The 10,421-nt window shown below is 35.8% G+C and overlaps 1 pseudogene; it reads left to right on the top strand.

The window, feature by feature from the left end:
* The first annotated feature begins 7,775 nt into the window (after positions 1–7,775).
* On the top strand, positions 7,776–9,264 carry LOC143576791 (acyl-lipid (9-3)-desaturase pseudogene; annotated as a pseudogene).
* Positions 9,265–10,421: the final 1,157 nt, after the last annotated feature.

Raw genomic sequence — 10,421 nt, 5'->3', positions numbered from 1 at the left:
TCAAACCAAATAGGGATAACTCGGAAAACTAAGGGTCTGTTTGGTATGAAGTAATGGAATGGACGATGTAATGGAATGAACGTGGTAATGGAATGGACAAAGGAATGTAATAGGTTATTACCATTCAAATGAAATGTTTGGTTACCACATAGTAATGAAATGATTACTTTGCGTAGTGTGGTATGTAGAGAAAATGAAAAAATAAAATTAAAACGGTAGTGAGTGGCGGTGGTGGTGGGAGGTAGGTGGCGGTAATGGCATTGGTGGGCAGTGATGGGGGTGGTGGTGGTGGTTGGTGGTGGTGGGGTGGGTGGTGAGTGATGAGAGATAATGGTGGTTGGTGGTGGTGTTGGGGTGGGTGGTGGCGGTAGCGGTGGTGGGAGTGGGCGGTGAGTGGTGGTGGTTAGGGCAGGGGTGGTGACGGTCGATGGTAGCGGCGAGCGGGTGGCGGTTGTAACGATTCCGGCAAATCCAGGTATACCCCAGCCGGAATATACTATTTACGTGTTATTTAATATTGATTATATGAGTTATAGCACGATGATACGAATATATATGGTACACAGTATGAATCATACTGAATTATATAGTGAATCGTATTGGAATTACAATTAGTCAATGATCGGTTATTGAAACCCGAACGAATCGGGAATTTCATCATAGACGAAGTATATAATATTTAGTGATGTTTACGAAGTATTAATGCTTCGGGATAAGTGAATTATAGCACAGAAAAAGGATTTCGATTTATTGGTACGTCGGTACGATAAACGAAACCTTTAACATCAAACCAAGCAAGAGATGATCAATCAAGCCGAAAAAGATGCGTAATTATTAATAATATGATGTTTTAATGTCATGGTTTAAGTTTTTAAAGTTTTTAAGTCGGTTTTATGTAAATTTTATTTTGACCCGAAAAACGACCATTCTATGCTCGTTTTAAGCCGAATTACGAGTTTAAACGAGAAACGAACTGAGCCAGATTATCCACAACATTATCCGGATTGCGTAATCCGAATATGTGGCTTAGAATGGATGTGTGGGACCCACCCCACCCCTTAAGGGAGGCCGATCGGCCCTATCCCATATTATTCATTTCATTTTCTTTTTTTTACCACATTTCACTCCCAAAACTCTCTCAAATCTCTCAAATCTTCAAGTGTTCTTCCAAGATCATCAAGTTTTAATCAAAATTTTCAAGGTATATACATGTTTTAATGCTTGATTCTTGTTTATAACTCTATAATATTGAGAAAAGGAGGTTTCCATGTGAAAGACGGGTGAAAACCCGAGATAAAACCGATTCTCGTATGATCAAGGGATGTATACAAGTTATACAAAGGATCTTGATCCAAGTAATGAGTTAGAAGTGTTTAGAATAAAATTTTACGGTTAAAATCTTGTTAAAATGAGTTTACAAATGAAAGATGGGTGAAAACCCGAGATGAAACCGACTCTTGCATGATCAAGAGATGTATACATGTTATACAAGGGATCTTGGTCCAAGAAATGAGTAAAAAGAGTCGAGAACGGATTTTTACGGTTAAAACCTTTGTTTTTACTTAAAAACCGACACTTTGAAAGAAATGGTTTGATTGTTGGTATAGTTTGCTTGGTATAGTGTTATTGTGCTTGTAGGTGTTGTATCTAGCGGCTAGCAAAGGCTAGAAACCGAGATCCTTGCGATCTAAAGCTAGAAAACACAAGATAGTTCGGTTTTCGTGTGTATATGAGATTTGGACAGATTTTCGTGTGCTTAGAGTCGGGTCACGAAAATTCACAGAGATGATCTACACATGAAAATATGAGATCTGTGAATTTTTGGTAATTTTTGGATAAAAGATGAATATTTGGTGAATTTAATGCTCGGTTTTGGCCAAAAATAGTGAAAAATAGCTAAACATGATGAAAAATTCTGGAAAATTTAAGATAAGCTTTTTATAACATATAAAAGTCACCCACAAAATTTTAGCTCAGTTGGAAAAGTCTAAGTAGGCTTTTCGGTGAAACAAACTCTAGGGCTTTCTAGCTCGGTTTTGGGTGAAAATGGCTTGAAAAATGAGTTTTAAAATCTGGAAAAATTCCAGGAAGTTATGAGGATGACAGAGATCATCCCAGAAAAATTTGGGATTTTTCTAAAGTGTTTTGGTATTTTTGACATATTTAGTGTTTTAATAAGATTTAAAAATAGATAAATAAATGTAAATATAGGAAAATAAATCTGGAAAAATTCCAAGAAGTTATGAGGATGACAGAGATCATCTCAGAAAAATTTGGGATTTTTCTAAAGTGTTTTGGTATTTTTGACATATTTAGTGTTTTAATAAGATTTAAAAATAGATAAATAAATGTAAATATAAGAAAATAAATCTGGAAAAATTCCAGGAAGTTATGAGGATGACAGAGATCATCTCAGAAAAATTTGGGATTTTTCTAAAGTGTTTTGGTATTTTTGACATATTTAGTGTTTTAATAAGATTTAAAAATAGATAAATAAATGTAAATATAAGAAAATAAATCTGGAAAAATTTTGTAAAATTTTCTTTCTGTCAAAATAAGTTTTATGCAAAATTTCAAGACCCGAGACTAATCGGGTAATTATTTGTGCTAAAAAGAACATAAAAACAAGTTTTTAAAGCTTAAAACGTGTAAACCGGCAAAGTTCGCATAAGCGAGCTGACTGGTACACGAAAACTTTAAAACTGGACTATTTCGTAAATCTAAGTAAATTAAGTAAAAATAAATCATCCGAAAATAATTCGGATGATTTGGGTAATTTTACCCGATTTTACCGTTTCCGGCACCGAAATGACGGAAACGGGCCCCACGGCCAAACGGGGTGTCAAACCGAGCTATAATTTCATCACCTTAATTAAATTGACTGTCAAACTCTAAGCAATGTCACAATCTGAGTCCTTAGAAGTGTCACGGGGTTAACATTGTCCCCGAATCGAGTACAGTACTGGGTTAACAATGTTCCCAGATGTACCGATTGATACGTATTTAAGTTATGGGAATTATATAGTAACGACTAGATATTATATTACAGATCCAGGCACGTAGCTGTTCCTTATATTACTCACCGACTCACAAAAAGGTGAGTTTTCACGAGCCCCTTTTAATGAATTGTTTTAATTATATTTTCCCGGGGCGGAAAACATGTCTTATTTAAAGTATTTAAGTACATACCGATCGTATGGAAATACTTGTACATTTATATATATATGGTCTGATGCACAGAATATATAAAATGTTTATCATGTGTTATTGTTCTGGGGTAACATAGTTCCCAGAGGTTATTATTGTTCTGGGGTAACATAGTTCCCAGGGGTTATTATTGTTCTGGGGTAACATAGTTCCCAGGGGTTATTATTGTTCTGGGGTAACATAGTTCCCAGGGGTTATTATTGTTCTGGGGTAACATAGTTCCCAAAGGTTATTATTGTTCTGGGGTAACATAGTTCCCAGGGGTTATTATTGTTCTGGGGTAACATAGTTCCCAGGGGTTATTATTGTTCTGGGGTAACATAGTTCCCAGAAAGTTAATGGAAATGTCCTGGGGTAACATAGTTCCCAGCATGATTATATTGTTAATAAATGATTATTAAAATGATTTGTCAGTGTTTATTTAAATTAGTGAAACTCACCAACTATTCGTAGTTGACCCGTTTTCTTTACATGTTTTCTAGGTATGCCCAAGTTGGAATGATTGATATGTGCTTAACTATCTGTGCTACCTGTTGGAAGCTTGCTGCTCTATGTTTTGTAATGAATTTATTAATGTCTTATCGGTAAAAATATGTGTGTAACACCTAGACAGTAATGAAACTCGCAACAATGTAATATGTTATAAATTAATGTAGTGGTATTTTCTTTATAAGCAATGCTGTTGATATCAGATGTGTCTGTTGCATCCCGTGTACGTTTCCGCTGCGGTTACGGGGTGTGACAGCGGTGGTGGGCGGTTGGCACTAATGGCAATGGTTGGTGGCGGTGGGTGGCGGTGAACGGCTGTGGTGGTGGTTGGTGGCATTGGCGGTGGTGGTGACGGTTGGTTAATGTTGATGGTGATGGGTGGTTAATGTTGATGATGGTGGGTGGTGGTGGTAGGAGGATGGTGGAGGTGATGTAGGGTGAAAGAGGGAAGGAATGAAAAAAAACATTGGGGTATGGATAGAATGAAATTGAGGTATTTTAGAGGGAATGAAATGTACTAGGTAATGGGTCATTCCATTCCCTTGATTAACCAAACACACTTTTCTCCATTCCCTCACAATGGATCATTCCATTCCGCCCACCATTCATGCATACCAAACTCTACCTAAAAGTTAATAAAACAATAAATAGGAATTTATTATACAAGTGTAAAAATTTACAAAGTTAATAAGAATACGTTGAGTAATAGGTTGGACCTTGAAGGGTCTACATAGACACCGATCCATGTGCATCTTCACCCTAACTAAGTTGCCTTGCTAATTACTATCCAACCAACAACAAAACCAGTTTTACATAATATTAATTTCTATCCATCCCATATATTTTTAAAACTAATATATACCAACTTAACTAAAATGTATTTTTGAAGTGAAAAGTAATACATATAATATATTAAAGGTAATGAAATACATAATATATACAAACTTAAACAAAATGTATTTTTGAGATGAAAATAAATATATTTATTTATATTTTAACTTGACAAAAATATTAAATAGATGGTTATATAAGGGTTGAGACGTCGGGATATAAGGTTGGACGTTGGAACAATATGTTAGGACGCCGGAATAATAAGTTGGGACGCCGGAATAATATGTTATGACGCTGGAATAATAAGTTGGGATGCCGGAATATAAGGTCGCCGGAATACATTAAATGGTCGCCGGAATACATGAAAGGATACGGTTTTCGCCGGAATATCAAAACTTGCGGGTAGGTCTTTATAAGCACAGTCGCCGGAAAACATGGTCCGTGTCTTTTGCCATACTGTCGTTTCCGACGGCGACACGATCTCTGGCCGTCGGAAACGACGGGAACATGCGAATAAAATAAAGTCACCGACAAACTTATATTTCAACTTACACTCGTATCCTCCCTTAAAAGTGACAGGTGGTGCTTGACGGTTGGTTGGGAAAAAAAAGTCGGGTGTCGGAGAATAAGTAAGGATCCGCCGGTATTGTGGATGAACAATATTGGAATTTTTTTGGGTGTAGACAAACCCTTGACTTGAAGGAGAAAAGTGGACAATTTGGGGATTTATAGAGGCTTCTCATCCATCTGACCCGAATTCACGGGTATGGGTTTTTTCAAACCCAGATATTTCTTAAATGGGTTATAAAATCTCATTAAATTAAAAACTAATCTCACCAATATTTGATACAAAAATCTTGTAAAGTAGGAATATATTAAAAATTAATATATGATTTATTTAAGTAAAAGTATATGTTATTTACAGTTAAAAAACAATTTTATAGTAAAAAAAAGAAACGGGTTTGAGTCCCATCAAACTCATAACTTTTAAACTGGGTTATAACATCTCCTTTATATATGAAATAATTTAATATCAAATCATAAGTATATTATTAACTTTCATACAATAAAAAAAATAATAATTCAAAAAATAGATAAATATTAAAAACAAATAATATAAAACGACCTCCGTAATACGAGAAATAAAAACTAGTATCTATAATATATATAAACGAAGATATAAAAATCCTACGTGTCGCGATGTGGTCGCTCCCCTTTTTTTTGGAGTCACCAGATTTGCTTGATTTTTAAATGGAGGTTTCTCATGCATTTGACCCGAATTCATGGGTATGGGTCTTACCAAACCCAGATATTCCTTAAACGTGTTATAACATCTCATTAAATTAAAAATTATTCTCACCAAATTATTTATGTAAAAATCCTATAAAATAGGATATAATAAAAAATAATATCTTATTTATTTTCAAAAAGATATATATATTATTTAAATTAAAAACCAATTTGATAGTAAAAAAATAAACGGGTCTTGGGTATCATTAAACATAAGTATATTATTAACTTTCATAAATATTGTTTATAATTAAAAAACTAATTTCATATTGAAAAAAATAAACGGGTCTTAGGTCTCATCAAAATCATATAATTTTTAAACCGGGTTATAACATTTCATTTATTTGTGAAACAATTTATCATCAAACCATAAGTATATTATTAACTTTCATACAATAAGAAAAATATAAACTAAAAAAATAAATAGATATTAAAACAAACAATATAAAACAACCCCCATAGTACGAGGAATAAAAACTAGTATATATATATATATGACAGAAAGCCGCACGGTCATGTAACCACAATTCACATAGTTGTTTCCCCGGTCTAGTCTAAATGTTGTGTGTTCAAAATATTTTCGATTTGCCTTTCAAGTTTTACCATATTCTATTCCATGTATGCTGCCCACAGCCCACCCCACCACGCTAAAGCAAACTCACAAAGTAAAATAGTTTGTGATAATTTTATTATTTTTGACGTGTCTATAATCCAAATATGAAAAGAGCGTACATCCAATTAGACAGCCGTTGCCCACAATAATCATTGCACGTGTCTAGTTTCACAAACCACTTGGTGTTGTGCACATGCCATTGTTAGACAGCCGTTGCCCACAATAATCATTGCACGTGTCTAGTTTCACAAACCACTTGGTGTTGTGCACATGTCATTGTTAGGCCATGGGTAATGGGGTGAAGGAAGTGGCGCGGTCCAGTGAAGGTTTAGGTGGTTTGCGGACACCACTATACTCATCAAGTGGTCATGGGTGCGGACAAGCCCCGTGGCCGGAACAGCGGGGCAATAACTAGCCGTTGGCTAGTTGGAGGTTTAAAAAAATAGCCGTTGGCTATTTAAATGTTTTTTTTTTACAAACTCACTATATATAATCAACCCATTTTGTAACAATAATACATTATTCTCACTACATTTCTCTTTAATAATTTAAAAACCTCTCTAACTTTCTTAAATTTAAAACCATATCGGGCTCGGGTTACAGTAATATCAGCACACAACCGGAGTCGGCTAAACCCGCAGAACAATCCCAAAAAGGTAAGGAGAAGAAAACCGGAGAAGCGAGATTGGTGAAGCTCGAGATAAAATTTAACGAATTGTCAAGTACCCTCCGCTCGATTGATGAAGCTCGACATACAAAAAATCGGTTCAAGAGTTTGGCATTTCTAGCTAAAGACTTTAGCCACCTACCGCTATCCGACCAAGCGATAATGCAGGAAGAAAAAGATCTTATTCGAAAGAAATTGACGAAAAAAAATAAAAACGTTATTTTTATGTATTTTAAATTTATGTTTTTATTTTCCTTTTTATTTATGTTTTAATGAAGTATTTTAATTTATAATTGTGTGCATAACAAAAAATAAAAAATTTAATCAAGCCCCAGATCACCAGAACCACTACACCCTCTGGGGCTTGGTTGAGGGGCTTGATCCAGTGTCATGTCGCGTGTCGAGTTTTAATTGGATCACCTGGGGCTCAACCAACCCGCATTACATTTAGCCTTAAAGAATATGCTCGGTTCAAACTCCATTGGCGGTAATGCCAAATGACACCCATCTCATTTCATCCAAAATATCTAACCAATAATAATAATAATAATAATAATAATAATAATAGAGCTCACAAAGAAACCCAATACCCCAGTCCATACCAATATCTCATTACAAGTCATAGATAGAAATTGTGAGTCTTGAAACAAAAAGCTTACATTTTTCATTATTTTTCTCAATGACCGAAACCAAGAGGTATGTGACGTCATCCGAGCTCAAAACACACAACAGACCAGGGGATCTATGGATCTGCATTAAGGGCAAAGTGTACGACGTTTCGGACTGGGTTAAGTCCCATCCAGGTGGCGACCTGCCACTGCTGAATCTTGCTGGTCAGGACGTCACAGATGCTTACATCGCTCTTCACCCGCCCGCTGCTTATCATCATCTTGACAACTTCTTCAACGGGCATTATCTTAAAGATTACAAAGTCTCTGAGGTGTCTGATGACTACAGAAAGCTGTACTCGAAGTTTTACAAAATGGGTTTGTTTGAAAACAAAGGGCATGGGGTCTTCGTCTCCATGGTCTGTATCGCCTTCATGTTCTGTGTTTGCGTGTACGGTGTCTTGTGCAGTGAAAGTTGTTTGGTTCATCTGGTCTCCGGTGGGCTGATGGGGTTTCTTTGGATCCAAAGTGGGTGGCTTGGACATGACTCTGGTCATTACCAGATTATGGCGGACCGGAAGTTCAACCGGTTTGCGCAGATCTTGACCGGAAACTGCCTTGCTGGGATTAGCATTGGGTGGTGGAAGAGGAACCATACTGCTCATCATATTGCGGTTAATAGTCTTGAATATGATCCTGATCTTCAACACATGCCTGTGTTTGTGGTCTCCTCAAAGTTTTTTGATTCTTTGACATCCAAGTACTACCAAAGAAAGTTGAAGTTTGATGGGTTAACTAGGTGGTTAGTTAGCTACCAGCATTTCACATATTACCCTGTTATGTGTGTTGCTAGACTCAACCTTTTTGCACAATCTTTTATGCTGCTTTTGTCGAATACACCCGTGGCGAATAGAGGTGAAGAGCTTTTCGGGCTTTTGGTGTTTTGGGTCTGGTACCCTTTGCTTGTTTCTTGCTTGCCGAATTGGGGCGAGCGTGTGATGTTTGTGTTGGCGAGCTTTGCGGTCACCGGGATCCAACATGTTCAGTTCACTTTGAACCATTTTTCGTCTTCCGTTTACGTTGGTGAGCCGCGGGGGAACGATTGGTTCGAGAAGCAAACCAATGGGACTCTTAACATCACTTGTTCTCAATTCATGGATTGGTTTCATGGTGGGTTGCAATTTCAGATTGAGCATCATCTGTTTCCAAGATTGCCTAGATGTCATCTAAGGAAAATATCTCCATTTGTGAAGGATTTGTGCAAGAAACATGGTTTGCCTTATGATTCTGCCTCTTTCTACAAGGCGAATGTGATGACGATTGCAACCCTGCTTGCCGCGGCTCTACAGGCTCGTGACTTGACGAAACCAGTCCCAAAGAATCTGGTATGGGAAGCCTTGAACTCTCCTGGCTAATGCAAATTAGACCAACAGGGTTGTGGTTGGCCATTGTTTATACTTATGCATAGTAATCTTGTTCTTGTTTATTTGATGTATTGTTCAATAATTTGCTCCTAAATTTAAGGATCCAAAACTTTAATGAAAGTGAACTTTTGATGATTATATATTAGGTGTTTTGTATTAACGTGTACAAAATCAATTGTCTTGTGAGGGGCGTACGGGAGCCTTTAGAGGGGCGTTTATTGTCCCTAGAAAACCTCATGTATTATCATGTGACATAAAGGACAAAATAGAAAGTACTGGAAGTAAGCGTAAATGAATGTAGACATAGATAATCCAATCTACAAACAACATTTATTATGATTTTAATAAAGAAATACCCAAATTTGTAATTCAAAAAAAAAAAAGTTAGTTATACCCATTAATAATAGAGCATGAGTTATTTGTTTACAGCTCTCAAAAATTATTATCATATAATAGTTAAAGGTTAAAGGTGACAATATTTATTTAATATAATTAAATATTCAAATAAATTCAAATAACAAAGTACAGCTCATTAAACAAAACAACAAATACAAATCTAAGTCTTGATTATATCTCTTTAAGCATAGCAATCATAAATTATTCAACAAGTCCTAATATCAATTCACACGATAACCTGCATATGCGTATAAAATAGAAATAATTTTGTTAGCAACACATACTGAGTGAGTAAAACACCAGTTAATTTGAATACAATATAATATATAAAAGAAAACGTAAACTGTTCGTGTGAGATAAACAACTGAGCCATAACATATAAACAATTCAAACAGATAATACAAAATGGGCTAAACCGTTGCCATGTGAATCGGGTGTTATCATGCGATTTCGGTAAAATAAAGCACATAAACATATAGCTAGTTAGGCATCAAACTGAGTTGTCGGTGAAACCATTGTCATGCGATTTGACGCCGGCCACTATGATAGTCGTATGATCATACTGCTATGATGGACCTCTCCGAATGCGGTAAAATAAAGCTCATAAACATATTGCTAGTTAGGAATCAAACTGATATAAACACACATATTTAAACAGTTGGAAATGAATACTATATAATAGGTAAATATTTAAGTTACACATATGCCCCCAAAAGGATTAAAATAAGTAAAAAAGGGGAGTGAAATACTCACCTTAACAGTAAGCGAATGAGTGAAGTGTGGTAAGAAGACAACAAAGTGTCACACTCGTCGACATAAGTCAACGGATGTAACATCCCGAAATTTCTAGAATAATAATAAAATATATTATTTGCTTTGAAAGAATTTGATTGAGT

Source organism: Bidens hawaiensis, unplaced genomic scaffold (assembly GCF_021521415.1).
Source record: "Bidens hawaiensis isolate Kalapana, Puna unplaced genomic scaffold, B.hawaiensis_p1.1 tig00028300_1, whole genome shotgun sequence".
NCBI lineage: Eukaryota > Viridiplantae > Streptophyta > Magnoliopsida > Asterales > Asteraceae > Bidens > Bidens hawaiensis.
The sequence above is the reverse complement of the archived record's forward strand: the minus strand, read 5'-3'. Positions and strand labels throughout refer to the sequence as shown.